General features: G+C 37.4%; 1 protein-coding gene across 2 annotated transcripts in view; it reads left to right on the forward strand.

Annotated features, from left to right (window-relative positions):
- Positions 1-20155, forward strand: part of FHIP1A (FHF complex subunit HOOK interacting protein 1A) — a 79147-nt gene that overhangs the window by 11193 nt on the left and 47799 nt on the right. For both annotated transcript variants that reach the window (XM_041480104.1, XM_041480105.1), the window contains one exon: positions 3027-3143. The gene's annotated coding sequence lies outside the window, so the exon portion shown is untranslated. The remainder of the gene's footprint in view (positions 1-3026; positions 3144-20155) is intronic.

Below are 20155 nucleotides of genomic sequence, written 5' to 3' on the forward strand. Positions count from 1 at the left end.
GAAACTTTTTAATCTCCTCTCTCTCTCTCTGTTCCCCCTCCTTACGATCCAGGATACAGAATGCAGATGTATATATTTTTTTTACCTGGTTGCCTGCTTTTAAAAAGCTGCATATTTGATGCAAAAGCAAAATATTTGCTCTTCCAAGAATGTTACATAAGGCAAGACTGTGCTTGGCAGTAATGGTTTGTCATTGCCTGCAAAGAGGTCCCAGTGTCAGTGCTCCCTGGAGATAAGGATGTATTATTTCCTATCTGGCAATACTAAACTGGTGATACTGTGTGATTAATATGACTCTCCTGGGCCACAACAACAGGAAGCTCTCCGTTCAATTATCATCACCATGCTTCTTTAATTTAATTACAGCTTTTAAAAATAATATTAAAAAGGATGATTCAAAATTGGAACTTGCTAAATTATTCAAATTTTTGTTCTTTCATATACTAGACTGAGACTTATTTTGCACTCTGACCTAAGGGGTTTCTGTGTGGGTTTGGTTTTATGTGAGCTTTTGTTGGTTTTTTTAAATATTATTTGGAAAGCTAAAGGTACTTAGGTTCTGGACATCTTCCGTAGCTTGGTGCTAAGGTTTCAGATTCAGATTTTTTACAGATGTTGGTAAAGGGAATTGTTCCATATTCAGAATGCCTTGTCTCTAAAACCTGCACATTAACTGCATATCATAGAGAAATTTTTGTAGACTACAAAAGAACTGTTTTAGCCTGTAAAAGAACAGACCTTTGTGATTTTCTTTACTGCCTCAGTAATAGTAACAAAGATTCATTGAGTCAGTCTTGCAGGAATTGGAAGCTGAAACACTGAATAAGTTCGGATAATATGGCACCACTGTGTAATTTTTTATTAAGCATATATTTGAAGACATGCACTAGCCGTGACAGAAATGGCATTGTCCCTCATGTGTCTGTTCTTCATTGGCTCTGGTTTCAATCTCTTGTACCAATTTTCAATTTCAGGCTTGTGGTTCTAGATAAAAGATGATGTTTAGGTGGAAGCATGCTGGAATCTTTAAAACAAGTATGCTGAGAGGTTTTGCCCTCCCTCAATGCCCTCTTAATTCTGTTTGCTTGAAGCCCCTCCACAGATGCTTATGGCATACTCCTTTCCCACATATGTTGGAATGAGTTATTTCTGTAGAGGCTGTGAGTTACCTTTAGGATTTCAGTTTGGGCTCTGGGTAGGGGAAATTTCTCTTTTAATTTTGTTTCCCCTGTTCTTCTTTTCTGTTCCCTCTGATGGATTATTTCATGTGTAGTGAAAGGAAATAAAAATACCAAGCTGATCAACTTGAAAACCTCAAACATGAGGATGTCATTTAGACTATACCTATTTTGCTATGTGTATGACAATAGTTCTTCAGCTATGCTGCAAATTAAAGAAGATAATCCAGGGGAAAAAGTAGTTGTTTAATCTAAAAGACAGTCTGGTCAAGAACATAATTATAGGCTCCACTTGGAAATTTACCCAGATAAATGATACAGCAAAACAAAAATAGGGAGAATGTGTTCAACAAATTAAACTTGGAACCTTATTTTTATGACCAGATGCGATGAATATATGAAGCAAACAGGAGACAAGTTAGTAGTAATTACAAATTATGGAGAAATCTCCTTCCTTTAGAGCCTTCACTTGTAATGATTTTGAGTAATAAGAAAATATATTAAAAATAGCGGGGTTAGCGAGGTAAAATTTTGTGAACAGTATTTTACTACAGGAAACATTTTAGAGATGATCTGGAGGATAGAGAGATTAACCCTGTTACCATTTCTCTTGGAAACTGGCTAATTTTTAGGACTACCTCTTTGTTGTAGTTGAGGGGGAAAATGATGCTAAAAGTCTCTTCATGAAATTTCTGGTTACATCTGTGGAGGAACCCGATATAATCATCCCTGAAATTCAGGAGCATGAAATGGCAAGGGGTCATCTAGTTTAGCATGTACTGAAACCGTGTTATATTTGCAATATAAAAACAGAGTCTTCCCATAAAGCCTTAATTTTTGGCTGTTTTGTTCATGCTCCTCTGATGGGAAAGCTATTTAAGAACCTGTTTTGAACTATGAGTTCTTGGTTAAAAATTATATTTATAAAAAATATTTTTGCCTTGATGTATATACTTTCTAAATTTTTGCAGGATTCCTTTCAGCATACTGAAAATTTTCAGAGATTTACCTCCCTGCTTATAAGACACAGAAAAATTACAGTCTCCTTATTTTGAATTAATTTGTGTAGTCTGGAGGAATTTCTGTCAGGCAGGTTAGCAGGATGTCTGTAAAATCAATTTTGAATGCTAAGCACTGTGTAAATGAATAGACACGCTTTTCATACTTGCATTTTTCTGTATGTGTGCAGCCTTGTTACATGTCAAATATAAATTTAATATGAATTACTTCAGTGTTGACAGAAAGGTGTGGGTTTCTCCTTCTCCCTTGCATGTGTTTAGCTTGTTTAACAAGATGCTGTTATGATGCATTTCTTGTCTGAAAAGTGAGTTCTGTAATCAGTTTTTTGGCAGTGTAGCCAGCTTTACTATTCAGTGTAATACCACTTTTTTCTGCTTCTGTGTTTTGGTTTTTTTTCCCCCAGTGGTTACTTTTTAGCCAGAAGAGTTTCTTAATTGCATCAGATTTATTCAGTGTGTTATGCATGATTGTTTTTGGGTTGCAGCATGGATGGAAATGTTTTTGACTTGCAGTAGTGAACAGAAGGCAGCAAGGAAGGCAAATATGGATTGCTTCTGCAGTGGTGTGGGCTCTTAGCTGATGGTGCCCTTGGTGTTTTCGAGGGCTTCTCACTAGGTATTGATGAAAGGCCTGGAAGCTCTGACCTTGTCTGTATGGACGTGTCTTGTGATGTGAAATATGCTGTGTTACTGCTACTCCTGTGTATTTGAGAGTTTATTATCTTGTTTTCTTTAAGATGGAGTTTTGGCAGTTTTTACACAGTTTTTTCTGTTAATAGAGAATGACATTTTTTACTTTTCTACTTTCTCTGCCTTTCTTTGTGTGTAGTGGAGAGCTGAATGCTGCTGAAAGCTGAAGAAACTTTAAGTCTAGATTCCTGACCAAATGGAAAAGCTGCCAGAGCCAATTTTTCCTTGCTGACCTGTTGACATGCTTTAATTGCAGGTAAGATAAGTGTGTGTCTGTGTGTGTGTAATCGGTAGCTCAGAACAGAAGTCTGTTTGCTGAGCCATGAGCTTGCTGTTTGGAGTGCTGGGTGTCACAATCAGTTTTTGTGGTACGGACACCCATCCTATGGAAAGTGAGCTTGAGACTTCAGTCTGATTTCAGATGCCTGATAGAGTCTCCAGTAGCACTCAGCTGCATTTAGGCACCTGGAGCATCCTGTCAGTGATTTCAACTCTTTGTTCACACCTGTACAGTGCAACTATTGTGCAATATTCCTGTGGCAATCACAGTAATTGCTTACATGTGAAATTAATATACAGCAATTATCAAAGGTGCTTTAGCTGTCTTTTAGTGCCCTGTAACTTCTGGAGAACAATAAATATATTGTGACCTACATACCCTGTAAGTCAGAGGTAGGTTACCTGTGGCACATTGATGAGAACCCAACAACCTGTACACTGGGATTTTCTTGAGTTGGCAAGCCTCCTCTTATTTTTGTTTGTTTGTTTGAGAATATCTCCACATTATTTGGCTTACAGGATATGAAATAATTGAAATGCTTGTCATCTGAAGAATGTACGTTTTCTTTTTTTCTCCTGACTCTAATGGGTACAATGTAAGATACAAAAAGACTTGAAGGAGGAAAGACTAGTATTCTCTAACTGAGCTTAAAAATTGAGCACAGAAACTTTAGAAAACCTTTTACAACAAAAGCTGAATAAAGGACAGAGGTCCTAGATGTTGGCTTGTCATTGGATCATCTTACTTTATCTTACTCCGCAGTGAAACTAGTTAGCTGACAGATGAAAATTTAGATAATTTGTCTTTCCCTCAGCCTCATCTACAAGCATGAATATCATTTGGTTCTTGATGCAACATTGTACATGTGCTGTGTTCTATTAGATAAGCTGTTTTACAATGTGAAAAGGGCTGAACACTTATGAGTCACCTCCCCAAGAGATGCTTATTCTCAGTTTGCAAGAGGGCCAGATGAAAGAGCATGAAAGGGGGGTGTGGTTTTCATAGACTTAATGTTTCATAGAAGAGTTGGCATCATCTGGGGAGGAGATGTGGGTGTTGATTGCAAGATTGTCATAAGGAAGCTGTGTTCAGAAAAGAAGCCCAAGCTAGCTAGGGAGGGAGCCTGATGTGTGGGTGTGAAATGAGACTGGGATTAGTACTGACAAGCTTGAAATCACAGGAAACCTGACTGTGTGTTTGGTTTCCCAAGTTGTGTTTGTTGTATCAGGTGGAGCATTTATACCAGTCAAACAGCATTAGAAAGGGGAAGAAATATGAAATGATACTTTATGATAACCACAAGTTCCTGGTTTTTGTATACCTAGGTTTTCTTTCAAATTGATTAGAAAAAATACAAATAGCTGGTGGATTATAATTTAGTATTAACTTTCTGATAAACTCTTGTGCCTTGTTTGTTATTTCTGAACCACCAAACACTTGCTTTATGAAAATGAACACCATCTCTCAGCAGCCTTTCATGTAGCATGTGTCTGGTTTTATCTTCCCCTGTAGTACTTCCACCTCTTTTTTGATGCAGTTTGTTGCAGTTCTTGGTGCTGATGGGAGACTGTTTTGTCAAGTGGGAAGGAAGGATCTTGTTCGTCTCATCCTAACCTGTGCTGCTCTGTAAGGATTAAGGAGACATCTGGTTTCTCTGTAATAGTTTATAAAAGGTCCCAGAGTATGATATCAAAGTATCTTCAGGAAACTGGGGGGTTGTAGATAGTCTGATGCTTGCCAAATACTCAGAGTGTTATTGTTTCCACTCTCGGAATAAACTCACAACTCTGACAGTGTTGCAAACCTGTTTTATTAAACCCAGATCATTAGAATGTTTTGAAGATCAAGCCTTGTCTAAAAGCTCATCTGGGAGGATGCTTGGAAGCACTACATATTCCCAAGACTAATGGTACCTTGCCCAAAATTTGAGTATAAGCTTTTACATGTGTTGACCTACAGCTAATCCATGATTCTGTGGCTGTGTGGAAGCTGCTTTGGTTGCCAGAATGGCTATTTGTCAATCAGTTGCTGTAGATAAGAGTTCTTCAGATGGTTTGTAGCATTAGAATATAATATCTTGCTCAGTAAAGACAAGTGTATTTCCTTCTCCAGAGAGAAAACTAAGTAACAATTGTTAATTTAAACTAGAGGCTGGTCTTACTCTATAACTTTATTTCTAGCAGTGTAAAGCTTTCAGTTGGCTGTTTCTTCTTTCCCTGACTTAAAATCTAGTTATGCTAATGGAAAGGCAATACAGTTGCTGATGGCAGGAAGTGACATGAGCCAGCACAATGATGTGGAATCTTTCTCTAGTTCTCATTTCTTCCTATTCTGTGTTTTTGTAACTCCTCAATTTTACTAGTATGTTTGGATTCCTGTTGCTTTAGCTTTAAATTGTTTTAAAGTATGCATTATTATTTCAAGTAATGAAAGAAACCCCTAATTCCTTAACACAGGAGATTTAGTAGCTAGTCTAAGATTGTTAAGTATCTGTGATTACCAACTCTAGTCCCAGCTGTATTAAATACTTAGTGGTTTTTATTGGAAAATACTAATGCGTCTGGAACAAATATGTTCCCATGTATTTTTGTTTTCAATTAAACTTTTCTAAGTAAGACTTATAGATTCAAGTTGGAATTTCAGAATGACAAAAGACACAAAGTGAAAAAATTCCATTAGTTTATATGGATTACCTGAGGATCATGCTTCCTTTCAGTTGTATTCTTCCTGAGTTGTGGTGTGGAGGTTGTTTGTTTCTTTGTAGTTTTTTATTCCTTTTTTTTTCCTCCTGGTGTCACTTCGTAGAGTTTTGAGTTTGTTCTCATTATAAAAATTGTGAAGACTCAGGCCTGTGGGAAAGAAAGCATCTTTTTCATCCAGCAACGAGTTTAATCTTAGGAGCAAGCCAGAAAAACTTGGCTACTGACAGAAGTGAATATTATAGAGGAAAATCCTGTTTTACTCATGTACGTAATTTTTAAACTGCCTTGAATTTCACAAAATGTTAATAGAAAATAGCTATTACATGACTTTACTCTTTCATAGGATACTTTGGTCCAGTTGCAGTCTACTTCACATGGCCTTCTTGAGGAATCAGTGATGTTCTATAAATAATTTAAATGGTTCTGATTTCTAATCTTTCATGACTATACACTAGCATACAAATTTGCTTTCCCTGTGTTGCTGAGAGAGAGGTCTGTAAAGGACACATCCACCAGGCAATGCACAGAAGATAAAGATGTATACATGGCTTTCATAATGCATGAAGTGTTTTTTCTTTCTCAGCTCAAGATAAACAAGGAAAAAGCTTGTGTATGTATCACACAATGTGAGTAGAGTTCCTGGGTATGTCATAAAGAATGTTTTGTCCAACCATCTTGATTTACTCGTCGTTGCTTGTGTCTTGAGTTTCATTAGGTGAGTGTGTAATTTGCCCTGAAGAAGTAAATACAGTGCAGGGAAGTTAGCAGTGTGTGATGGTGGATAGAGGCCACTGGTGTGAGGAAATGGGAAACTATGACTGGTTTTCTGATTGTAGTCCTACAACTGTTTTTCTTAGGTTTGGTCTCATGGAAGTAAACACGGTAAGTATGTGTTGTTCCAAAATTGGCTACACCTTAGTACTAAATCAGGGTAAATTGTCCTTGGTAGTATCCCTATAAAACGTAAGGGAGTATGTAACCATTCTGAATAAAGTAGATTCAGTTAATGTGAGGTTAGAATTTCATAGATTTTATGATAGACATAAAGAAACCACAAAAAGCAAACCAGGAAAAAGTGATCATGTTTTTCATAGTAAAACGGATTATTATCAACATAGTGGTTTTATATTTAATTTGGAGGAAAAGCCCACCATTGTGGTAACCGCTACCTTAGAAGGAAAAAGATTAATACAAAATAAGATTGTAGAACAAAATCTTGAAGGATCAAATTCTCAGTTGACACTGTTTTCCTGTGCATCATTTTTCTTTCAATCCCAATATTTTTTAAGACAAAAATGGTTTTCAGATAAAGCTAGTGGATTACTTAAATTGTTTTAAAGTATGCATTATTATTTCAAAATATAAACTTGGAATAAATGAAAGAGAGGAAGAGTAAGATATACTGTTACTATATAGGCCTGCAATAATGGATTGAATTGAAAGGCTAAATGTTGATTAGATTTTGATTTGGTTTTGCAATGCTAGAATCTGTTGGGTTGAACAGAAACATATCTTAGAAACCTCTCTGCAGCTGTTGTCAGACAAGCTGCTTGTTCATGAGCCAAGCACTGGAGGTGTTCAATGTATTTGTTGTATGTGGAGCAGTGGGGATCACCGAGGGTTTTGAGGTTAGGCTGTCCTCAGAGTAGGAATTGATGGGAGAGAAGGGGGCGGGAGAACATGTGCATAGTCCAAGCATGTGGCAGTGTCCCTGGTCATGCGCAGTCCATGGTCTTATTTAGTAGTCTTTCCATTCTATAAATTCAGTGGTTTTGTCTTTTTCTTTCAAAATTGTTTTAAACATCATCAGTGCTTTTGGTAACTCTTATGGCCTCTAACAAGGAGTTCCATATTTTGTCACAAATTATCACTTGTGCAGGAACAGAGATGGCAAGAAGAGCTGTCCAGTGGGAGGAGAATGCAGGGTTCAAGTTCTGGGTGTCTAAATCGTGTCTCATGTACTAATTTTAATTTTTTTAAGGACTCTGCGTATTGTATATTTCAGAGCTATGGAGGTATATTGTTTAACTTTCTGGATTCACAGGAAGTTTTTAAAACACTGGTTTGCTTCAAATAGAATTGAATTAATGAAAAACTAGTCTGTTACCTACTGCAAGTGTACTGTTGGGCTTTTCAAAGCAGTGTTTGTGGCCTTTGTTTCATATTAAGTTCAATGTTGTGAAATGCACGTTGAGTATTTCTGTTGTAAGTACTTTAAAACAAAAATTTGTACACTGTAACATTATTTAAAAAGAAATTTGGATGAACCTTTTTGCTATCCAGATTAGATTAATGAGATTTTCTTGCAGTGCTTGAGATTTAAAGTGAAGAAATTGGGTAGGAGTAAAGTAATTGATTCCACTGCCATATGCATGCTCAAGTTTGCAAAATGCAACCTAAGCAGAATACTTGCTCCATCCTTCTTTGTCCCTCTATAACTAAAATAAACTGTAGCTTATCTTAAGCAACAAAAAGGTGGAAGTGAATTTTAAAATATAATGCATTCCTGAAGGACATTGCTTATTGAAACTAGCATGTAGTTTGCAATATGATTTATTGTAATATTCTTTTTATGTCCAGTCAGTTTGAAAGTTTCCCCTTTCTTCCAGTGAAGTGCTACAGTGCATTTTATACACAAGCTGTTCTGTTGTAGGCTGTTTCATGTATTGTAAAGGTGTGCTGCTGACTGCTAGTCTCATTTGAAGATTTTCTTTTTGCACAGAAACTGCTTTATGAAACACATGGGTTTTTTACGTCTCTCCTAGTAGGAACATAATATTCAAGAGGAAGGGACAGTCTCTCACTGTGTTCTAGGTGTGGCGGAGTCAGCGTCTGACAATATGTGAATGTCTTTGCTTGAATCTTTTCTAAGGGGAAATCTTTGCTGACTACCCTACCACAGAAGGAGGCTAATCTGAAATTATATTGAAACTTCCACCAAAGGTGTTCTTCTAGATAAAATTCCTGTAACTTTTTGACTTGATTGGTACTACTCTGTGACTTACTTCACCAACATCAATATTTTGTTTCTCTGTGACTTACTTTACCAACATCAATATTTTGTTTTGCTGAAGAGCTTTTGGTGTTAGTTAGTTTAATCACTATATCAATTCAAATCTGATTGCTTTCCGAAGCAGTTTGTGATCCTTCAGATATAAAAAGGAATACTACAAACTAACTTAGTCTAAGTACCACTTAATATTGATTTTGTTCAATGGTATTTTTTTTCACTTTATAGCTGTTGTTCACACTTAATGGCTACCCACTTATACTGAAAAGACATGTAACAACATAATTTAAAAAATCCCTACCCCTCAACCCTATCTCAGGATGTTGATATTTAATCAGTTTTGCTGATAGTTTTTACATCCTAATGAGCTTTGCTTGAGTTGAGAGTTTGTTCTCTCTGTTTGTTGAAATTACATTGCTGATATGTAAAATGTTGTGGATTCTCAAGTGACTTTTGTAAAATATACTTTCTGCACACCAGCAGTTGAGTATTACTGTTGTAGGAAGTGCTGGAGAGAGGAACCTTCATTTCAGCCTCATGATATAATTGTTCAGTTACCCCCTTGAGCAGCCAGTTGAAACTGAAAAGGTGAATCTTTTAAAGAAGCTTTGGTAGTGAAGTTTTTACATGTGAATAAACATTTAAGTTGCAGTACAGTCATTAAAGACCTAATTACTTACTTTTTAATTTAAAAAACACTCCTAAACCACTCTGGCTATAATCTCATCCTATGGGTGATTCTAGTGAGTAAGTAGGCTACAATGTGATACTGGGCAAAAAGCGTGTGGACTAATAGGTCCCTGCTTTGGAAATGTCGTAGTGTCATTAGTGAATGCAAGAGAATATTAAAAATATGGAGCCTCATCAGTTTATGAAGGATTATAAATTATGATAACAGATGAGGGGGGGCTTGATAACCAAGGAAATCTTTCAGTTCCAAGTCCTAAGGAAGGTCACAACACCGGGAAAATCTTTCAAAAGCCAAAGTAGTTGAAGTATTTCTCTTCTGAAAATACCTCAGAAACTTCAGCATAAATTTTTGCTATTTATGAATGGCAAGACAGAAACTTCATTTTGCTGGGGTTAAGGAAGTAATTCCTTAATCATTCATCCAGGAGCAAGTCAGAAAAGTATTATGCCTAGAGGAACAACTTACTTTCCTGCTCCTCATCTTATTTTAAGGCTGCAACATTATCAGTCTGTTTTCCTTTTCAAAACTGTGTCAGCTATACATCAAAGAGCATTTTTAGGTGGGTGCCAGTCTATTTACTATAGTAGATGTGTTTTGGAATTGGGTCCCTCCATGCCAAGGACCTTTGAGGGTGGGATAGAATAGATAAGGAGTTGCTTTCTCCATTATTATTTTTCTTTTTGGCCAGGTAGGGAGAGGCACAGTCCTCCTTTTAGCTACTAGGGTGGATGAGATACAAGAAGATCTGCTGGCCTCCAAAGGTCATGTTTAGCTTGGAACTAGCTCAATGCAGAGTTGAAAGTTTAATTTTGGAGAAATACAACAGGAGAGCAATCTTTGAGAAACCAGAACACTTTCAATTCCAGAGGAAAGGATGTGAAAAGTTTACTCTAGAAAAATCAGGATTTTTTAATTGATTTATTTGCAAAAAGAGAGTAATCTCTGGGAATGTTTTCCTTAGTGGTCATATTCAGTATATCTAATGAATTTTTGTGCAGTTCTGCAAGTGTTTCATATAATGTTTCCTTACATCTCTTTTATCAATTTGCGTCCCTTACCAGAGGTACACTGGCTACTAGGGCAGAGAATATTGCTCTTGCATTAGTCAGTTAAGAATTAGATGAAACCTGGAGTCTGGTGATTCTGGTGACATGTTGAACATGTTTGCCGCTAGTAAGTTTGAATTATTCTAACATTATTGCAGAAGAACTAACACAGCATTAATTACTGTCTCTAAGTCTGCAGAATCTGGCTTGCTGACTCTAAATATGCAGTTATGGTAATGAAAATCATGGAATAATTCTAGAAGCAGAAGAGCTGATGGAGTCTCTGTCCAGGGTGGCAGCTGCACAGCTCCCAGGCTCTGTTCCCAGTTTGCAGTGATGTGGCCTTACTCCCTTCTGTTTTACTCTTCCTGAAGCTGTTGCTGAACTGAATTGTTTGTGACCTGAGCAGGAACTGCAGCGTGAGTGTGCCAGGGACATGGGACATGGGATAGGACCTCTTCCTTCTGTGGGCCATGAACTGTTCTTCTGCTTCACCACAGCTTTTGGAGCAATGCTTTTAGTAAAAAACCTATCAGGGATCTCTAGATAACTGCTCTGTTCTAGAAGGATACAACTAAAACTAAGATGAATTGCTAATCTCTGAGTATTAAAATTCATAGCCTAGAAAGCTTTGTTACCTCTTAAAATTTAAGACCATGCAACTACATTCTGTTTTCCTTTCATTGGTGTAAATCTACCTATATTTCACTGAAAGCCTAGCATGCAACTGGAAGGAAAAATTCAGGCTATTTAATGAGATGCAGTTGAAGAAATCCAGTGAGACAAACTAAGATGAATGAACATGTGGGAAGCAACTACAGTCAAAGTGAGTAATATGCTGCATTTTGAGAAATACAAGCAAGTAGGAGGGTAGGAATAAAGTGCTGGCACAGAGTAAGCCAATTGCCTAGAGCTGGGTATCCAACAATAGTTAATTTGGAGATGAAGTTACTGTCCCGTTGCATTGCTTTCCTAAAAGAAATGAGGTAAAACTGGTCTGGCACTTTTGAAAGGCAAGTCAGCAGCTGAATTAGTATCATGAATGACCTTGTTCAGAACTTTTGGCTTTTCCGGAAACATTTCTGAGTGTGGAGAGAGGAACAAAACAAAAAATCCTCTACCAAACAGTAAAAAAACCACCTCAAACAAACAAAAAGCAAAACCAAAACTAACAAATCCAGAGCAGAATTACTTATTCTCTTTTATGAATGCTTTGATTTTTGCTATTATTATGGAAATTTTTGTAGTGTTTGCATTATTATCTTACAAATACATACTCCAGAAAAACATCTGAATTGGTATAGAGCAGTGTGTCTTATATCTGTGTCTTCTAAAATGCAAAGTGGGGAGGTTGTGTAGGTGCAGTTTTTAAAGTATGTGTTGTATTGCCAGCCATATTACTAATAATAGGACAATGTGCTCTCTCAGCATGTTTCATTTACCTTGTCACTATGAGCTTCCACGGAAGTCCTTAAGTGTTCTGAAAAAAAATGGGCTTTGAATCTAATTGAGACAAGCCTAGTACTGGATACTTCTGGAGGACATAGATCCCATTCCCCTTCTCTTGACAAGTTAGAGAATTTGTGTTGGGTGATATTTTTTTATGTCTTACTTTTTAAACCTGTATGGTATATCATCTTTGTTGAGTCTCTTAATAAAAATTTTTGTAGTAGCATACAAAAGCAGTAAGTATTCTACATCTCATGATGTAGAATAATTGTCTTCAAATTCTCTGTAGGGGAGTGGTTGGAACAACTGATCCCTGCAAATGGGATTCCCACTTATGTTCTGTTCGTGAGGTAAAAGCATGTCTGTTGTGGTTAAATATTTTAGTTGCCACAAGTTGACTCGGCATCCTTTTCAGACCCTGACTCCTGCACAGTAATTAGCATGAGGGTGTTCACAGAAAAGGAATCTGTCCACAGAGCTGTGCTGTGTTTGTCTGTAGAATATAGCTAATTATTTTCTTGCTCATACACTTATGTTTATACTCAAAGTACACTTTAAGCTGCTTGTACTCCTAAGTGTCACTGTTTTTCATCTATTACCATTCTATGTCCATTCACTAATCACCATTTATCTTCATGATGCATAGCATGGATAGATGACACAAAGATTGAAAGTGTATCTTTGGTTTATAGAAAGAAGAAAATATTTTTTCATTTTGATAAAAATACCACTGACTTACTATGCTTATACTAGTATCTGTATATTTCAATTTTTATTTTGGTTTCTTGCTTATTAGGTTTGGTGAGAATCACTCATAGCTCATCCTATCTGTATCTGGTATTCAAGGACTTATGCACTTTTCATTAAACTGCATGCATGATTTTGACTTGTGGATGATAGAAAATGAAAGGTGAAATGAAATGGCTACAGAGTTTTTAGAACTGAATAATTCCCCAACCAAGTTATGCAGTTACTTCAAGTGAAAAATTAACAACCTACTGTGCTTGGCATTTTAATAATGTATGGTAAGCTTACCCCATGTCTGGGGTTTTGTTTGTTTATTTGCTTTTTATTCTGTGGGGGATTTGTTGAATTTATTTTTTAATGTTTTGGCACATAAAGAATCAAGGACATTTATGGCGTAAGGTTTATTTAGTGCATATGTAATTGTTCAATTTTTTTTTAATAGAAAGATGTCTGCATCTCAAACTGCAGTTTTTATGCTCAAGTTGTAAATATGGAGGACTTGATATGCTTTTTTGATATGGCACTTATGGGGTTTGAACATGGGATTAGAAATACCTGTTCAATAAATCTGCCTCCGTATTAAGTACGCAGCAGCTCAACTCTTGACAGCAGTGTGCATTGCTTTGGGTGCGTGTTGCTCTCTGTGTGCAGGGTGGTTGTGGGGGTTTTAACCCTGCTGTACAGCACAGAAGAGGCTGATTAGTGTTCTAATCACTGTAAGTCATATAAATCTATATTTTGGTTTCCATTTTTGTCTTTCTTCCCATCACCTTTTGCCTGGGAAAAAACAAAAAAACGGTTGGTTTTGTTTTCTACATTAATCCTGTTTGCTGGATCTGGGTAGGAGGTTTCTGTCAGAGGACACAGCAATGATACTTCTTCATTGTGGAGGCTGGAGGGAAGGGGAAAGGGACACAGTTCATTGCACTAGGGAGTTGTTTGAGTTGTTTTGGTATGCAAAATGGGAAAAGACTCTCCTCCTTGTAAAGTCCTGAGCTTGAGGGACTAATACTAAGCTTTGCTCTACCTCTTCAGTCTCCCTGCTGTGTATAAAAGCAGTTGCCAGGGTGAGAGAGGCCACTGGCTGAGCTAACCCTGACAAAGGTTTCCATTCCCATCCTGGCTGGGAAGGAGAGGAGAATTGGAAGTAGGTTTTTGGGTTTCTTGTAAAAATAAAAACAGGTCTCAGTCCCCAGCTATAGTTAGAGTCTTCGCTGTGGTTGTTTCCTGTGGATTTTGAGGATTCATTTGAACACATGGGATATTTTTGCAAATTGTATGTAGATACTGCAACACCTCAAAAACAAACAAAACCTCGTTATCAGCTCTTAACTGATTGGTATGAAGTTACTTGGTTCTTTGACAAAGTGGTTCTTTGACAAAGTGCTCTGTAGATCTAGGATTTTCATAGTGTGCTGGTTTGGGCTTAGGTAGAGTTAGTTTTCTTCTCAGTGTCAAGTATGAGGCTGTGTTTTGGATTTGTGCTGGACACACTAATGATAATAGAGATGATTCTGTTATTGCTGAGCAGGACTTAGAGCCAAGGCCTTTTCTGCTTTTTGTACTGCCCTGCTGGTGAGGGGACATTATCTAGCAACATGCAGAAACGTAGACTTAGTTTGTGAATGGTACCACATCTGATACATGAAGGACTCCTTTGGAGCTGAGTGCTTTGTGTTGCTGCTACTTGTATTGCTCTGTAGAAAGCAATTTGGATTCTGTTGTAGTGATGCTGAGCCAAACCTAATGAAATTCAGCCACTATTTTTGTGTTCTGTTGCTTTTTGGGTTCATCTACTCACTGTTGGCTTGAAAATAAAACACAGGGTTTGTGTTCAGAATTAGTTGTGGTTTATGTAGCAGGACTGACTTTGCTAGTGCACTCAGTTAAAAGCTTCAAAGATAGGAGTTGCAAGAGAAAATTCAGCCTAAGTGGATTTAAAGGTTAGTGTTTGGATACCTCTATTAATTGCTTAACGTTTCTTATCTAGAATTGTCAAGGCTTATCTCAGCCACTTTAGCTGAATGCTCAATTGTCATGGAATCATTTCAAGTATTAGTGCACATTTTAAATTATTCCAGCAACAAAGCAGATATCCCCTCAGGCTCCATTACAAATGTGCTTTAAGGTGCTGAATACTTCAAGGTGACTTCCTATTTCCAGCTTGCACTTCATCAGCAAGGTGATTTGTAACACGTAAATGTAATTGATAGCTCTGCCTGGAATCTGGAGGCTTTGCATAATTCTATTCCTTACTGCTAATTAGTCCACTAGTCAGTTGCTTCTCATATGATCCTTTATATTTTGACAGTCGTAAGAGCAGTATTCATCCTTCACAGACATTTCTCTAAAACCAGCAGACATTCTGTTAAATTCACCATCTCAAATGGGATACTGAGTGAAGACTCCAAACAGAAGTTCACAACTTAAGAACTTTTGGAGACGACCTGACCTCTGTAAGTAGTAAACCTTTAGGTGTTCTTCATCACACCTGTGCTCTCCAGCACCAATATTTGAGGTACCTTCACTGGTCTGGCTGTTGGGTTCCATGAGGCTGCTTTCTAAAACTGCTTTTAGTACAGGGTCTCTGTACTTTCTGGACTTTCTGTGGAGGATCAAGTCAGTTCTTGAACAATTCTTAATTAAAGCAACTTGCTTAAGAAAAGCAGACTCTTGTTAGGTAAGCAGTATTCTCTCTGGAGAAGAGCATGTTTGAAACACTTAATTGTTTTGAAAATTCTGTCTCTGAAGATCAAATTCTACATGAATCTCTGTTACAGTCATCTATTGGGTTGAGATTTGATTTGGTTATTACTAGTGCCATGAAAATGTCTTGAAATTGGACTTTGTGGCATTTTAGTACAAATTAATAATAAGAGATGGGTGTATGCCAGACTTACTTTCATAAAAATGTAGTAGAAGAAATTATTTAAAGCTTTCTCTTGTGTTGACATACTGTAAATTGAGCTTATGAAGAACTAAAAAATTCAGAGAGAATAGGAATTGATTGGAGCTGGGCTGGGTTAATTTTGTGCCTGGATCTTTTGTGCTATACTTCTTAGGGGGTTTCTTTGTTATTTTGAATTCAAAGAGAAATGTGAAAAAAACGTTATTTGTGTCCAACAAAAGAAGGGGCTATAGCTGATAAAAATTAGGAAGAAATCCATCTGGTTGCAAGAGTTGACCTGAGCTGTCCTTTGTTTTCTCCACTTGTCATTGATTCTGCCATTGCATGTGATGAGGGGAAAGTGGTTGAGGTTTCCAAAAGCTTTAACTCAGGATGAGGATAGTGGCTTAACACAAACCACTCAGATCCCTGCCATCATCTACTACTTCAAAAAGTGGCAGACCATCATCCAAAGTATTGCACCTCTCTCCTCAACATAAATCTGTTGACTGTTGAGGAATAACCATGTTCTGAGGGTGTGTTGTAGTTATTTCTATTTTCTGTGCACTGGCTTTTGCAATTCCACAACGTAGAATAATATTTTGGCAATAAAAAATGCAAATTAAGCAAGTTTGATGACTACTCCAAAAATGTGGTTTGGAACCTTACTCAGTTCCCAATTTGTTCTGGTCACAGTGGGTCAGCCTTATGTCCCATAAGTGAGATTATTGTTTGTGTTGCTTTGGACAGGGATGCAGATGTGAACATGTTTTTCAGATGAAGATTTTAAAGGTGTCTTGTTCTGCTTCAGGTTGGAGCCTTCCTCTATACTCTCTGTTTTTGTTTTTTTTTTGTTTTTTTTCTGAACACTGGTGCTGTTGTTTTTTTCCTAGCAATAAATATGGCTGTCTAACACTCAGTTTTTCAGCACATACTCTGCTCTTAATGAATGTGATCATTTACACAGTGTCACTGTAGTATTGGCATGCTAAATAATTTAGAGAGCTGTGGCAGGTAGATAGCTCTGTGGTGTCTATGTTACTATGGTAATACATTTGCTTAATGTAAATATTAGTCATTCTGACCGTATGAATCTCAGAGCTTCTGACATTATTAGCTGTGTCTGGGAGGTGGGAGTCTGCATATCTGAAAGAAAAGTTGTTCTGGCAATATTAATGGTTTAAAGATTACTTTCTTTTTCATAATTCCTTCTGCTTTGTGACTGAGCTGCATAATCTATTGATTGTAACGAACAGAGCAGAACATTTCTCCCATTTCTTTGTCATGGTTGTAATGCAGCTCTGTTATAAAGAAATATATAACTCTATTCTGATCCTCCAAAAATTCAGCTGACTGAAATGATAGGAAATAAGATCTTGAGGTCCATGAACTTTGCTCCTGATCACACAGTCAAGGCAGTTTAGGAGCACAAGAAATAAAATCAAACTTGGAAGAAAAGTTTCAAGAGCATTAGACTGAGTTCCCTGACTTGAAGAGAAAGCTAAGCCTGAGGCTTTTCCATTCCCTCTGTGGGTACCAGCAGGTCTGGAATTAGTTAAGAAACACCTAGTTTGTTTGAAAATTATTGCAGAAATGATATGTTAGTGAAGTTTGTTTCTTAAATAGTTTTTTAGATTTTTTAGTCCATTTTTATGAATCATTTCCAGGGAAAATGAACTGCCTTCTTCAAAATCTTCTCTTTATTGCCAACTTATTCCTGATTCTGTGAACTATTGTTTGTTATGATCTGCTAGCACCTTTGAGGCATCAAATAGAAGTGGAAAAAGAATTAGATCACAGTTGATAGTTTATGCAAAAGCTCAGTCACTTCATGCCATGAATACTGAATGTACACTGGTAGCATTTGTAACATTTTATGAACTTTCTGAAACCTCGATGTATTAAACTGCTAAGCTTAGAATCAGTTTTAAAAAGATTTGTCAGAAATGTGCTGCCCTTTCCCTGTATTTAGAACAGTCCCCACCCTTCCTGCCAAACATCTGTAATGCACTAAAAGAAAGCATAGTAAGCAGTGAACGATGTCTTTAATTATTTGTAGGGTGGATTATACTGGAGGTTTCTGTGTGCTGCAGTCTGACACTCAGCATCTATCTGTGTTTGGCCCATTGTCTCTCAAAGAAGGAAATAATTTAAAAAACAGTAGTAGCCAAGCAAAGACTTCTGGTTCCTTTGAATTTTGCAGAAGAGATTTTACTGGACTTGTATGTGTTCTTTACTTTTTCTGTCCCTGAGATGATAAAACTTTCACTGTCAGTGCTTGCACATAAGGCAAAACTCCTTACTGGACAAGAATACAAACTAGAGTTATTAGTTGCCTTTCCATGGCACTGATGCTCACAAATGCTAGTCTGGAACTGAAGTTAACCTAGGAAAATTAATTATTTACCACATATCTTTTCCTGACAAGCCTGCCTGTGGGAATACTATGCTGTTGGCTGTCTCTTCTTTAAAAATATAGTGTGCTTTAGGTGTATCTCTTGATTGTAGATGCAGAGAAGTACTGAAACATTTAGATTCAGAATGCCTACCAAGTATTAACGCAGTTGAAATAGTAATTGGAGGAGCTTCTCTGATTATGCTTTTAGTAAACAAACCATACTCATAAAATGGCTTGGGAAAAGCCACATCTAGTACAGTGTACTGGAAGAAAAAGACTTCAGAGGCACTTTCTGCTCTGTGGGAAGAACGTGTGTAGAGTTGCTCCTGTGGCACCAGGCTGGCAGGGTTTTCCCTTAGGGAAAGAGACTCGATGGTTCTGCATTTTAAAAGTCACAAGTATCCATTTTCAGGACACATTTCTGTGAGGGATACTTTGAGCCCTCAACCAACAATCTTTTCTGGATTTGGCTTCAGGACCTGGTGTGTGCCGTAGGACCCACGAGAAGAGCATGGCAGAACGGGAGGGAGGGGGACAGGGTGTGTGTTCCCTTGGCATAACTCATACTAATGGGCTCTGGTGGAGGCTCAGCTGGCTTGGTGAGCTTGTGGCATCTTGAATCTACCACTGAAGTAGACTGCTCTCTTTTTTTTCCTTTTTCTTTTTTTCCCCAGCTGCAGCACAGCTTGGGGATGCAGGGATGCAGGGAATGCAGGAACCCACAGCTTCCTGCAAGCAGGGATGCAGTGGAATGCTGCACCGAATCTTTTCTTTCTGACCTCCACAGCATTTCTTTGCTTCTACTGCTGAAATATGGCATGCCTCTATTTTAAAGTTGGGCTGAGGAAAGTGGAATGGATTGTGTTACAAGCTAAATGTTTAAATTGGGTGATAAATTGAAAGGAACAAAAGTGTGTTCAAAAAAGCAGTTGTAGTTAATGCTTCACACATGATTTGCTCAGCTAGTTTCTTTTACTGTCACAGTGCAAGTGCCTTTTCACTTTTCCCCACAGAAGAAAAAAATCTAATTGTTCTGCAGTGCCTTTTTTCGTGTGTAATGAATGTCTGCTTTTCAGTAGTGCTTTTAGGCTTTTTGTTGTCATTCTTTATATTCTACTTTGAAAATGTAATGATGGCTGTTGTGCAGTCCTGTATATGACTCTCCTAGAGAAAGGAGAGCTGGTACCTCTCTTGTGTTGGGATGGGGAGATCCCAGAGGAACTGTGTATCTCACACTTGTGCTGACTGCAAATTGTTTTTGGACTGGCACGTGTGAGTCCTCACACTGGATAGTGTTGATAGCTGGCACTTAATTATCCCATCTCATCTTCTTTCCATTGCTGTCCCAGGACAAATACATTGTGGAGATTAAAAGGGAAAGAATATTATGGCCCTTGTCTTCTTTTGTTATCCTTAAAAATAATTGTTGTCCATTTAAATGCGTAAGTAGTTGCGGCAGAGAAATACATAGACTAGTGTAACGTCTAAAGTGTATTTCCAGTATCTTTTCCAGTAAATTGAGGTGTTTTTATAGTTATATTTGTAGTTTCAATGGAAGATAGTGCAAAAGGATGAGAAAAAACGAAGGTATGGTTTCCAGGGTTTTGTTGTTAATTTTGTTAGTATCTCAGTGCTTTATTTTTCTGTTAAGAATTACAGAGTATATGTCAAGTGTAATTTAATATATTGTAGGTTAAAAATATTTGTCACTTAATCTTTGTTGTTACTGCAGTAAGACAGACAGACACTGTTGAAATCATAGTAATGAGTGACATTTATGTTGATGTTGCTTCTTCTAACATCCATTGTTAGAAGAACAGGGCTTTGGGCTCTCAGAAGGATCAGGAAAAAGGCACAGAAGGCTTGTGCTTTCTCACAGCATGACCTCAACAGGTGTTTATTTCCAGGTGCAGAACACTTACTTCAGGGCTAAGTAATACTAAAGGATGTGATTCTAACATCCTGCTTGGTTATTATAGTTTAATGCCACTCAGCATTATAATTAGCTTTACTAGACATTAATAAGTGGGTTTAATATTCAAACCATGGTGTTGGAGT

Source organism: Pyrgilauda ruficollis, unplaced genomic scaffold, assembly GCF_017590135.1.
Source record: "Pyrgilauda ruficollis isolate IOZ18807 unplaced genomic scaffold, ASM1759013v1 scaffold5, whole genome shotgun sequence".
Taxonomy (NCBI): domain Eukaryota; kingdom Metazoa; phylum Chordata; class Aves; order Passeriformes; family Passeridae; genus Pyrgilauda; species Pyrgilauda ruficollis.